At 48.1% G+C, this 13849-nt stretch overlaps 1 long non-coding RNA gene across 1 annotated transcript in view; it reads left to right on the plus strand.

Moving 5' to 3' along the window:
* LOC146075924 (uncharacterized) overlaps window positions 1-12938 on the plus strand; it is a 95925-nt gene extending 82987 nt beyond the window's left edge. The window contains exons 2-3 of the long non-coding RNA XR_014473669.1: window positions 7007-7090; window positions 12623-12938. This is a non-coding gene — a long non-coding RNA (uncharacterized LOC146075924). The remainder of the gene's footprint in view (window positions 1-7006; window positions 7091-12622) is intronic.
* The last annotated feature ends 911 nt before the right edge of the window (window positions 12939-13849 follow it).

Below are 13849 nucleotides of genomic sequence, written 5' to 3' on the forward strand. Positions count from 1 at the left end.
GTACACACGGGGGGCACTGGGAGGGGGGCGACAGCGTACACGCGGGGGGCACTGGGAGGGGGGCGACAGCGTACACGCGGGGGGCACTGGGAGGGGGGCGACAGCGTACACGCGGGGGGCGACAGCGTACACGCGGGGGGCACTGGGAGGGGGCCGACAGCGTACACGCGGGGGGCACTGGGAGGGGGACGACAGCGTACACGCGGGGGGCACTTGGAGGGGGACGACAGCGTACACGCGGGGCCAGTGGGGGGACGGATTTACCTGGGTGCAGCTGCAGTACAGGGGGGACAGAGTACACACGGTGGGGCACGGTGGGGGGGGGCAGCGTACAAACGGCGGGCACTGGGGGGGACAGCGTACACATGTCGGGCACGGAGGGGGGCAGGGTACATACAGGGACAGTGTGGGGAAGGGTATGCACAGGGATAGGGGTGTGGGGGACATGGTGCACACAGGGATAGTGGGGATGGGGGACAGGGTACACACAGGGACAGTGGGGGGATGGATTTACCTGGGTGCAGCTGCTCCTCTGATGGCCCGAATGGCGGAGGCAAATCAAGGCCGGGGCTTCACCAGACTGTTAGGGCTGCAGGCTGTGGAAGCAGCTGAACCTGGTCCCGACGAGTCCCGGCGGCAGCATGAGGAGGACAGAGTCTGGGCAGGAAATATAATAATAATAATAATTATTACAACAACAATAATGCGTACACATGGGGGGGCACTGGGGGGGGGGGGGGGGAGGGCAGCTTACACACGGGGGGCCACTGGGGGTGGGGGACAGCGTACAAACGGGGGGACGGACCACAGCGTACACACGGGGGGGTGTTTGGGGGAGCACAGCGTACACACTGGGGGGGGAGCACAGCGTACACGCTGGGGGGGGAGCACAGCGTACACGCTGGGGGGGGAGCACAGCGTACACGCTGGGGGGGGAGCACAGCGTACACGCTGGGGGGGGAGCACAGCGTACACGCTGGGGGGGGAGCACAGCGTACACGCTGGGGGGGGAGCACAGCATACACGCTGGGGGGGGAGCACAGCGTACACGCTGGGGGGGGAGCACAGCGTACACGCTGGGGGGGGAGCACAGCGTACACACTGGGGGGGAGCACAGCGTACACAATGGGGGGAGCACAGCGTACACACTGGGGGGGAGCACAGCGTACACACTGGGGGGGAGCACAGCGTACACACTGGGGGGGAGCACAGCGTACACACTGGGGGGGAGCACAGCGTACACACTGGGGGGGAGCACAGCGTACACACTGGGGGGGGAGCACAGCGTACACACTGGGGGGGGAGCACAGCGTACACACTGGGGCACTGGGGGGTACAACGTACACACGGGGGCACTGGGGGGGACAACGTACACACAGGGGCACTGGGGGGGACAACGTACACACGGGGGCACAACGTACACACGGGAACAGTGAGGGGGACAAACACACACGGGGACAGTGAGGGGACGGCCACACACACACACGGGGACAGTGAGGGGCACGCACACACACACGGGGACAGTGAGGGGCACGCACACACACACGGGGACAGTGAGGTGCACGCACACACACACGGGGACAGTGAGGGGCACGCACACACACGGGGACAGTGAGGGGCACGCACACACACGGGGACAATTAGGGGCACGCACACACACACACACACACGGAGACAGTGAGAGGGGACACACACGGGGACAGTGAGGGGCAAACACACACACGGGGACAGTAAGGGGCAAACACACACACGGTGACAGTGAGGAGCACACACACACGGGGACAGTGAGGGGCACACACACACACGGGGACAGTGAGGGGCACACACACACGGGGACAGTGAGGGGCACACACACGGGGACAGTGAGGGGCACACACGGGGACAGTGAGGGGCACACACGGGGACAGTGAGGGGCACACACGGGGACAGTGAGGGGCACACACACACGGGGACAGTGAGGGGCACACACACACGGGGACAGTGAGGGGCACACACACACACGGGGACAGTGAGGGGCACACACACACACGGGGACAGTGAGGGGCACACACACACACACGGGGACAGTGAGGGGCACACACACACGGGGACAGTGAGGGGCACACACACGGGGACAGTGAGGGGCACACACACACACACGGGGACAGTGAGGGGCACCCACACGGGGACAGTGAGGGGCACACACACGGGGACAGTGAGGGGCACACACACGGGGACAGTGAGGGGCACACACACGGGGACAGTGAGGGGCACACACACGGGGACAGTGAGGGGCACACACACGGGGACAGTGAGGGGCACACACACACGGGGACAGTGAGGGGCACACACACGGGGACAGTGAGGGGCACACACACACGGGGACAGTGAGGGGCACACACACACACGGGGACAGTGAGGGGCACACACACACACGGGGACAGTGAGGGGCACACACACACACGGGGACAGTGAGGGGCACACACACACACGGGGACAGTGAGGGGCACACACACACGGGGACAGTGAGGGGCGCACACACACACACGGGGACAGTGAGGGGCACACACACACACGGGGACAGTGAGGGGCACACACACACACGGGGACAGTGAGGGGCACACACACACACGGGGACAGTGAGGGGCACACACACACACGGGGACAATGAGGGGCACACACACACACACACGGGGACAGTGAGGGGCACACACACACACACGGGGACAGTGAGGGGCACACACACACACGGGGACAGTGAGGGGCACACACACACACGGGGACAGTGAGGGGCACACACACACGGGGACAGTGAGGGGCACACACACACGGGGACATTGAGGGGCACACACACACACGGGGACAGTGAGGGGCACACACACACACGGGGACAGTGAGGGGCACACACACACACGGGGACAGTGAGGGGCACACACACGGGGACAGTGAGGGGCACACACACACACGGGGACAGTGAGGGGCACACACACACACGGGGACAGTGAGGGGCACACACACACACGGGGACAGTGAGGGGCACACACACACACGGGGACAGTGAGGGGCACACACACACAAGGGGACAGTGAGGGGCACACACACACACGGGGACAGTGAGGGGCACACACACACACGGGGACAGTGAGGGGCACACACACACACGGGGACAGTGAGGGGCACACACACACACGGGGACAGTGAGGGGCACACACACACGGGGACAGTGAGGGGCACACACACAAACGGGGACAGTGAGGGGCACACACACACACGGGGACAGTGAGGGGCACACACACACACACGGGGACAGTGAGGGGCACACACACACACGGGGACAGTGAGGGGCACACACACAGGGACAGTGAGGGGCACACACACGGGGACAGTGAGGGGCACACACACACACGGGGACAGTGAGGGGCACACACACACACGGGGACAGTGAGGGGCACACACACACGGGGACAGTGAGGGGTGCACACACACACACACACACGGGGACACGGCTGAGTGTACCTCTCAGGTCCCGCGGGCACCGCAGGACAGGGCTCCCTTTCACAGCCACGTTGTTACCTGCGTTCTTTCCTTCTCACCACGCCTCCTTCTCTCCAGTGCAGTGTTTCACCATCCTCTCCCCAGCGCGGTGTCAATTGTTCATCCCACTCACAGCTTCTCTCTCGCCACGCAGCAGTCCTGGTGTCGCTTGCCACGCCGGGTCTTCCTCTCCCCGACGCAAACGTCCTGCTTCGTCTGGCTCACAGTTTCTCCCACACCACGCCGCAGTCTCATGCTGTCAATCACCGCGGCGGGGAGAGAAAGACCCGGCGTGGTGATTGACAGCATAAGACTTTCCTGCTCCAGCCTTACTCTCCACGAGTAACTCTTCTCTATATAGTGCAGTGTCCTGGTGCCGCTCACCGCACAAGAGTGTTGCTAGCTTTCGCCACAGTGTCTCCTCCGCTGCTCCCTGGGGCTGCAGGCATGTTAAATGCGCAGCTGGGGGAGAAATAATCAAAAGGGTGCAGGGGATTGCCGTGGGGCCCCCCAAGCCGCCGGGCCCCATAGCAAATGCACCCCTTGCACCCTCCATCGTTACGCCACTGCGCTCAGCGTCCAGACGCTGGATGACAGGAACCAGAATATGCCGGGTAGTGGGGCTGCTGAGGAAGATATTTGCTTAAAGATGACACAGGAACCTTTCTTCCAAATTATTTCTGCACCGACAGCACGCTGCACACCTCTCCCTCACACTTCTCCGTCGGCCATCTTTGTAGACTCATTTGAAGCCTCTCTATGTACTCCCCCTGCTGGCGGCTATGTACTGCGCATGCGCAACAAGTTGGAGCTCCTATCTCTATAATGGGGCATGTTTCACTAAATTATAAAAAAACTGTACCTATCTGAAAATCCTCAACCCCAAAAGGCACTCCACTGGGACAATATCTACCTAATAAAACAAACCCCAAGTCTCAATTGTTCCTCTACCCCGAGTTATGCTTTCCCAAAAAAACCCTCATAGACTAACATGGGTGACAAAGTGTCATTTCTGAAGTGTCAGAAAAAAACTGGCAGTTGGAAGTTTAGATCGCTCCCAATTGGTCATTTTTTAATATTTCTCCCTGAAATTTGTCAAGCAGCACCGGTTGACGATTCTACGCGTACATGCCAAATTTCAGCTCAGTACGCCCAGTCACTTTTGAGGTGCAGTCCCTCAAACACCATGCCCCCATCCGAAAAGTTCCCTATGGGAAAAATCCGTTCGTTGGATTCAGCCTTAATATAAGGGCACTACCGTGCCCTTATAATATATATATATATATATATAGCGTGGGGAATAAGCGGCACTCAGAGGCTGTGCAAACGGTGAAACCAAGTGGAATATCACATGGAATAAATATTCCACTTGGTTTCACCGTTTGCACAGCCTCTGAGTGCCGCGTATTCCCCACGCTATATTCCTTGAGGATTCACACCCTCTTGTAAAGAGGGCACCTGAGCAAGTCATCTGGGCTCCACCTGCAGACCTGAGTGCCGGTCTCCCTGCTCATATATCTATCTATCTCGTAATTCAGCTCTCTCTCACTGAGCTGTCGTTATTGCTGATAATATTTATTTAATTTTTACCACACCTTTATGTAAGTATACCTGTTTCCAGATATCTTAAATCTCTGCTATATTGGTATGTGTGTATATTGCAATTCAGCTCTCTCTCACTGAGCTGTCATTATTGCTGATAATAACTTTTAATTTTTTACCCCACCTTTATTATTAGGCAATGATTTTAAAGTTATTTTAGCAGTGATTTTTTGGGGATAATACTGCGTATTGGCAGTCCCAATTTTATTTATCAGACTGTGGTTTTAATTCCACTTAGTCTGACATTCTGTCCAGTATATTATATTTATCACTGTCCAGCATATATTTTACAATCCTGTCTATATTGGCACAGCTAGGATAGTGTTAAAGGTAGTGGTATGTTCTTTATCTTATTTCAGCAGTTTCCAAGTACTGGCTAGCTTCAGATAGTGGCTAACTTTCCTTTAAAGGACTTGTATCTATTTTCAATCACATCACAGTATCATTGTATCATTATTTATACATTTCATATGATTGGCAACAAAAGTAGCCAGCTTTGGGGGCTGACACGTGTTTCACAAGCTTAGCTTCATCAGAGCCGCAAGCCGAGTGTCTCCTGCATCTCATATTTATTAATATCTGTCAGCCAATCATTTGGCTGCTTGGCGTCACATGTTATCTGCGATCCAATGGGCTTTTCTTCTATCTGCCCTTACTGCGGATACTATTTCCGCCCTGTCTCCAGACGTGCCGCCTGACATCATCACTCCGGTCACATGGTGTTTTTCAGCCAATCGCGGCTTCCATCTGCCGCGACCCGGAAGTTCGGGGTCTGTTCTCTCGCCCCGGACTCTGTATACTGCATTAGCTTGTAGATTCAACCTTTAAATAATGCACTTATTCTTTTGATTTCAGTCAGTGCATTATCACTATTGATCTAGCGTTTCCTATTCTTGTAGTTCATTTCTTTTGAGCTCATTCTGTTCGGAGGGTCTTATCTTAATCGGTTATGTAATATATCCTTAGACCTCTTATGGGTTTCATAAACCCCGGACTCTGTATTACATGGCTGTGTTGTCTGATATTCATTGTATTCGCCCCGGACTCTGCATTTTCTAATGAAATCAGCTTTTTAATCCCGTTTTTCACTGTTTTCATTTTATATGTTGCTCATATATGTTAGGCAATTTTAATCTTTGTGATAATCTTCTGTTACTGAAGTTATTGAGTTAGCAGGATGATTAAAAGTTGCCCAGTATATTTTATTGGACATATTGTGGGGTTTACAAACCCCGGAATCTGAATGTATGTTCTCAAAATACCTTCAGATGATGCTGAGGACATAAAGAATGCCTTTTTCTAGGTATATTTCTTTTTATAAGGGACCTATGATAAGTCTATATGTTTATTAAAGATATTTTTAGTGAAGTTTATCATGGAGCATCTCTGGGGATATAGTATATTGGGGTTACCATAGTAACTGGGTCTGAAAATATGATATTGGTTAGTGGAGTATGTGTGCTCTCCTTACAGGAGGTGGGTATATTAATCAGATATTCTTTTCTTAATGCTTCTAATTTAGATAAATAAGAGTATTGGTAGTACACATTGGTTTTTGTGAGGCTAACTTAGGCAAGAAAAAAATAAGATGGGAAGTGGTGTGAAAAATAAATTAAAATGAGAAAATTACATGATAGGAGTGATGAAAAAGACAGGGGGGGGCGTTTGAAGGTGGGGGACAGGATGGGAGGTGGGGGACTGGGGAGGTTTTGGAAGGACATTGGGTAAGTGATTGTGATAAATTCGTGCTCTTTAGGATGGAGATTATGTCTCCAATGTTTAGGTGTTAATGTGTCTTTTTAAGACTTATTTTATTTCATGGTTAGTAGATAATATTATTTAAGTGTATATTTTATTTGGTGATTTGTGACTTCTGTTTTTCTTTTTCCAGATTTCTATGTCTTTATTTTCTTCCTCCTCAGGCACAAGACCAGGCCCCCATCCAGGAGTGTCGTCACCCCCATATGCTCCCATGGTAAGTATTAGGTATGTGGGGATATTTTTATTTTGGGGTTCAGAGATATTCATTGGAATGGGTTCGATATTAGTTCAAGGATTCATCTTTGTATTATTATTATTTCTGTTCCATGTGTTTACCTTGAGGATCTGAGATTGGAGGTTATATCTAAATGATCTATGGGAGCCTCATTTTTATTTAGATTTGTGTTTTTCTCAGAGGTATGGCATGTAACTATTATTTTCATTTAAGCCTTTCGGAGTTAGGCAGTCCATCAGGTAGATTATTTTTGTTTCTGTTTTGAGTTCCTTGTCCAGGTCACCTCCTCTGATTCACAGTTTTATGTGGATCATTCCAAACTCTTTAAGGTTTTTTGGGTCACTGTTATGGACTTTAAGAAAGTGCTTGGCTACACGGGTCAATGTTTTAAATTTCCTCTGGTCTTTGATGGCGTTTCGGATTGTGCTGACATGTTCCAGTATCCTCACTTTCAGGGTTCTACTGGTTTTCCCAATGTATGATTTGCCACATGGGCATTGGAGATGGTAGATCACCCCTATGCTTGTGCATGTTATATGATCTGTTATGTTCCACTTTTTCCCAAATTTATCCGTGTAGCTCTTTGTTGTTTCCATATACTGGCAAGTATTGCATCTCCCACAGCAGTTGGAGCCTTTCCTGAATGTTTCCACCTTAGGTTCTGAAAGATGGCTGTGTACCAAGATGTCCCTAATGGTTCGTGACTTCCGCCAACTCATTTGTACTTTTGTTGGGAGAATCTCTTTAAGGTCTTTGTCTGTTTCTAGGACTGACCAATGTTTTTGGAGAATGGTTCTCACTTGTCTCCAATTCTTATTAAAGGTTCCAATGAATCTAATTGGTTCCTCTTTTGCTTCCCGTTTTTTGGGGATAAGTAATGATTCTCGTGGGGTTCTCTCAATGGACTTCGTTGATTTTTTGATTAATCTATTACTGTAAAATTAAATCAAAATAATCTGAACCTCAAGCTCACTATGGAAGCAAGTCAAAGGAAAATAAACTTCCAAGACCTGACAATTACCATTGATGAGGAGGGGAAGATACAGACAGATGTATATCGCAAAGAGACATCCACCAACAGCATTTTACACACAGCAAGCGCCCATTTGCCCAGTACCATCAGGGCAATACCCAAAGGCGAACTGATACGCATCAAAAGGAATTGCTCGGATCCAGAGACATTCCAAAACAGACAGGAAGAACTTAAAAACCGCTTCGTAGAAAGAGGTTACAGTAATAGATAGAATAATAGATAGATATAATAAATAAATACTAAATGCCTTTAGTAAGGCAGTCCGGTGAGTAGCAGGTGGTGGTGTCCCTGATGGTGTCCAGTTAAAGTTGTCCCAGATGGAAAAGCTTGGGGAGTGGAGAGTTGGTCCAAGTGAGGATATTTGATGGTTTAGAATCAACTAGAATAGAATAGAATCAACTTTATTGGCCATGTGTGCTTGCGCACACTAGGAATTTTTTGTGGATTACAGTGCAGCATCAAGCAGGGATGAAAAGGGGGGGAGGGAGACATTACATATATTACATAAAGACATTACAAGCATTCAATTTCTAGCTACGACTATGGTGGTCAGGTCGCCAAGTAGGGACACGTTGTTTGGCTGTTGCTATTGGGATTGCATTCGCTTTGATTGGATTGTTCAGGTGATGGACGGCTAACGGATAGAAGCTTCTTGCTGATCTGGACGTTTTGACGGGGATGGACCTGAACCGTCTTCTGGATGGTAGGATGTCGAACAGGTTGTGACCAGGATGCAGCTTGTCGTTTGCGATCTTCTCAGCACGTTTCCTTACCCTGGATGAGAACAGATCCCTTATCGGGGGGAGGTCGGTCCCTATGATCCTTTCCGCAGTCTTCACTACCCTCTGCAGTTTTTGTTTGTTGTTCTCGCTTGCGCCACCGTACCAGATTGTGATCGAGGAACATAAGACAGACTCCACGATGGCGGTGTAGAATACGCACAGCAGCTCCTGTGGGATGTTGAATTTCCTGAGTTGCCTCAGGAAGAACAGGCGCTGTTGGGCCTTTTTGATGTTTGTGGTTATGTTTAATCCCCATCTTAGGTCACTGGACATGGTTGTCCCTAGGAATTTGAAGGAATCAACCCGCGACACCACTGCGTTGGCTATTGTTAGCGGGGCTAGTGCATTTGGTTTTTTCCTGTAGTCGACCACCATCTCAACTGTTTTGGTGGGGTTTAGATTGAGGTTGTTGCTGCTGCACCACTGTGTCAGCTTCTCCACTGCATGCCTGTACGCGGTCTCGTCACCATCCTTGATTAGGCCAATGATAGTGGTGTCATCTGCGAATTTGATGATTTTCACTGACTGCTCAGCTGAGGTGCAGTCATTCGTGTAGAGAGAGAAGAGCAGAGGGGAGAGGACGCATCCTTGGGGGGCTCCAGTACTGATTGTTCGTGTGCTGGACGAGAAGGTGCCGGCTTTGACCACCTGTTCCCTTGCTGTTAGAGTCCAATTAGGATGGTATCTGTTGGTAGTCCCAATATCAGACTGATACACCTGACTGACGCGTTTCGTTGTCCACAGACAACTTTTTCAAAGGTATGTGATGTCAGTCTGCTACAGCATAAATACCTGCTCCACACCAGTTTGTCTCCACCCCCTGAGGAAGTCCTTTTGCGACAAAACATGTTGGGCAGCTTCTGAAATCCATACTCAGTGCACTAAGTTAAGCCATTTTTTATATATTGCGTTTTTTTATATTGCGTTTTTTTATACTGTTTTTTCATTTTCATATATATTCGATTCTATCTTGGTTTTAGCATATTGTGGCTTTTACTGTATAGCAATCTTATATAGTGTGTGTACTTCCCCCATTGTATAGGATTTGTTGATATCCCCACCCTTGATTTATTTTTATACATACCCACCCTCATTTATTGTACTTTATTGTACTTTATTCTATATACAAAAAATATTTTTTTATTTTTTACCAAATACTTTTATATTTCTGCCAGGGGTTCTTTTTTTTTTTTACTTCAAATCTTTATTTGGTTTCTTTTTTTTTTTTTCCCAAGAAGTTACAAAACTTATACGAACAAACATACAACATGTAATGGTGCAATTCATAATATAACTTTACATATTACAATGCTTATGCCAGCACAGCTTATACGTACAAACATACAACATATAATGGTACAATTCATAATATAACTTTACACGGTTTTAGCGGTCCAATTCCTCAACAAGGAGGGAAACAAAGGCTTACTAAAAGTGGACTGTGCTGCTCAGCGCCGGGGTAGGCACGGTTTTAGGTAACAAGGATTGGGGCCGGACCCAAGACCTTAAGTTGTGGGGGTTACAGAGGAAAAAGAAGAAATTGAGAGTGGACTCCGTCCAGAGCGGGGGCTGTCGTCATCCATCGTTGGGATAGCCCACAGTCCTCGATCTATTACCCTATATCTATTTAGGGGGAGTATCCACATTTCACGTTGTTTTTTTTTTTTTTCTCTCCCCTCCTCCCTTCTCCCCTCTCTTACCTCCCATATAGACCGGGGTCCGATCCCAGGGGTTCTTTGTACCATCCAGTATCTACGTACCTTGATTCCTACTTAAATCCTTGCATACAGCGTACTAAAGCATATTTGAAAGATACTAACATGCTAATTAAACGTTTGCAGGAAGTAGAAATTTGGCCTGAACATATGTTGTTGTGTAGTGCTGATGTCACCAGCCTGTACACTTGCATCCCCCATGCACAGGGGATGGATGCAGTGTGCTCGCTGATTGATAACAATGAAACGTATTGTGGTCCCAGTTCACATTTGTTTATGAAATTGTTGTTTTTGGTCCTACATAGGAATTTTTTCACATTCAACGGTGACATGTATAGACAGAGGCTTGGCTGTGCGATGGGGTCCCCAGTGGCCCCATCATACGCCATTGCCTTTATGTGCAAAATCGATGATTCTCTGTTTCACCAAGGACCACATTGTGAGAAGGTGGTACTATATCTTCGTTATATTGACGATCTACTAATTTTCTGGCAAGGTTCCGCACAGTCCCTTACTGAGTTGTTTAAGACTCACAATATGTCTACCAGTCCTGTTAAATTTACTTTCTCTATCAGTGATGAGTTTGTGAATTTTCTAGATGTAAAAATTACCCTGAAGGATAGAAAGCTATCCACAGCTATTTTTGTCAAAGAGACAGATAGGAACACTCTGCTGCGCCACGAAAGTTGCCATCCTTTGCCCCTACGGGAGGGATTACCGTACTCACAGATGTTACGAGTACGCCGTATCACTAGTGACCCTGTAGAAACATCTGTACAATTAGATCTGATGCAAGAAAAGTTTGAACAAAGAGGCTATAGGCGGAGTGCCCTGTTGAAAACCAAACAAAGAGTCTTGCAGATTCCAAGAGAGTTGGCATTAAACCCCCGATAGAATCAGGAGAAATTAAAGATACCATGGGTTAACCAATACTCAATTGATAGTCAGGAAGTCACGAGAAAGGACATTGGCCCTTAATTACCACAGATAAGGAGCTGCATGGTCTTAATAAATTACAGATAATGCCGGCTTATAAAAGAGGCAAAAACCTTAATGATCTTTTGGTGAAATTGGACATCAGTGAGTTGACGAAAAAATCTGCACCCAGACACTTTTTAACTCGCCCGGCTGGGTGCTACAAATGTGTGGGATGCACCACTTGTAGGTCTCTATTAGTGGGGAATTAATTCAATCACCCTCACACTGGCCGCAAAATTTCCATCAAATTTGCGGTCACGTGTTCTACGAAATTCGTGGTTTATGTTCTGTCTTGCCCAAGTGGGTTATACTACGTGGGAAAGACAGAATGTCCATTTAAAGAGAGGATGGCGAACCACCGCCATGCCATCAGACAGGCATTGGCGAGTGGGAACAGCGACCAGCCAGTAGCTCGTCATTGCGTGCTGACAGGTCACAGCATTGCCAGCCTGAGGTCCAAGATAGTGGACCATGTACCCGCACACTATAGGGGTGGCAATAGAAAGAAAAAATTTCTCCAGGCAGAAGTGAGGTGGATCCACTTGTTGGATACCATCTCCCCAAGAGGGTTAAACAAACAGCATGGACTTCAGAGCTTTTTATGATCCATGTTTGTTCGTTCTGGCCCAGGTTGGTCTGTATCCCTACAGCATGGTATTGCGCACACATGAGTGATTTATTTAGTGTGAATATCATATTCATACTTATTAAAAATATATGGAATTTGACTGCTCCCAATTTATTGGGGTCCCTTATTGATGTGTTAGGTCATCTTTATATCTAGTTCTTGTTAATTGACATTGGGTGGCCCCCTTAGGGGAGATCATCATATAATACATTAATTATAAAGAATATATAAAAATTATGGCTGCTGGCTGATGCTACATGGATTACTTTTTTAATTATGTGTATGTATTGTATTATGGTATTTTGTATTTTTTTCACTGTTTATCTATGTATATGCACTTGTCACTTTACATATAACTTAACGGCGCATGTTCAGTGTGTGCCCTTAGATTATGCCTGGATCAGCAGACCGCTGCGTCTCAACAAAGCAGAAGTCGTGAGCGCTCTGATAGCCGGCTTGCGTTCCAAATGCCGGACCGAGCCTTGATGACGCTACCCGAAAGAGCGCGGTGGCTCAGATGTGTTCCGACTACACGCCGGAGACATGACGGCTACACCTGAGCCATGTAATCACTGTTGGGGGTGCGGGAATCCCTGTGGGGTATAGAACACTGTTATTTGGCATTTGTGATTTGAACCCTGAGGACGAGCTTCCAGCTCGAAACACTGGTGTCGGTCATCACGCAATAAAGCTTTTGAACTTCAACAAGTCTCAGAGTGACGCCTTTTTGCCACATATCCTTTACTTGGCTTCACCCTGGGAAGGCACCGGAGCAAGCTGCGTAATGATTTGTAAATATTTTGGGAATAGTCTTTATAGAGTTCTTTCTATAACAAATTCGCACTTCTCCCTTATTCTAGGGCGGCTGCTCCTTCTCCAAATTGTTCTAGTTCCAGTTGAACCCTTTTAAGTTATCTAAAAAAGAGAGTGAGAAGGGCACCTCCTAGTGCAATATATAGATATATTTCTGTGAAGAAACCCTCCACCTGAGAAATGGATAGCACCCCCAAAAATTTAAGGAGTACCATAGGCAGTGGTATCCAACCACTGTATTTTTAGCCTGATGTATTAATCCTCCTGTGGGCGGGAGATATTCATACAGATCCTTATTCCTTATGTCTCATGTAGCATGTATATGAAAAACAAGAATATACAGGAAGCAGAGAATAGTGTAATACTGTTAAAAAATTTAATTAAATTGACAAAATAGTTGCGCGTACAATGTTAAAAAATCATAAAAGCTTATCTGGTGTATGCTCCAAGTTGCATATCTGAGCACAGTTCCCTCAACGTGTTTCGTCCGTGCCTTCTAATTGGCTGGATATATATATATATATATATATATATCTTATTCACTGAAAAATTTGTTGATGATGTGGACGAATCCACACCTGACGATATCTTTGTTCACCTTTTGCGCCTTAAGAAGAAGGAAATAGACTTTTTGTTACACAGTATCACCCTTTCTGATTATGTGAAAGAAAGAAAAATACTTAGAGGGTTCCGTGTTTCTAATGCACCAACTATCGGGAGGCATAATGGCGAGTTCTGCCGTAAATGGATTGCGGTGCTGAATAAATGTTCTCTCGATTTAATGACTCT

The sequence above is a fragment of the Crinia signifera genome, chromosome 4 (assembly GCF_055691185.1).
Source record: "Crinia signifera chromosome 4, ASM5569118v1, whole genome shotgun sequence".
NCBI lineage: Eukaryota > Metazoa > Chordata > Amphibia > Anura > Myobatrachidae > Crinia > Crinia signifera.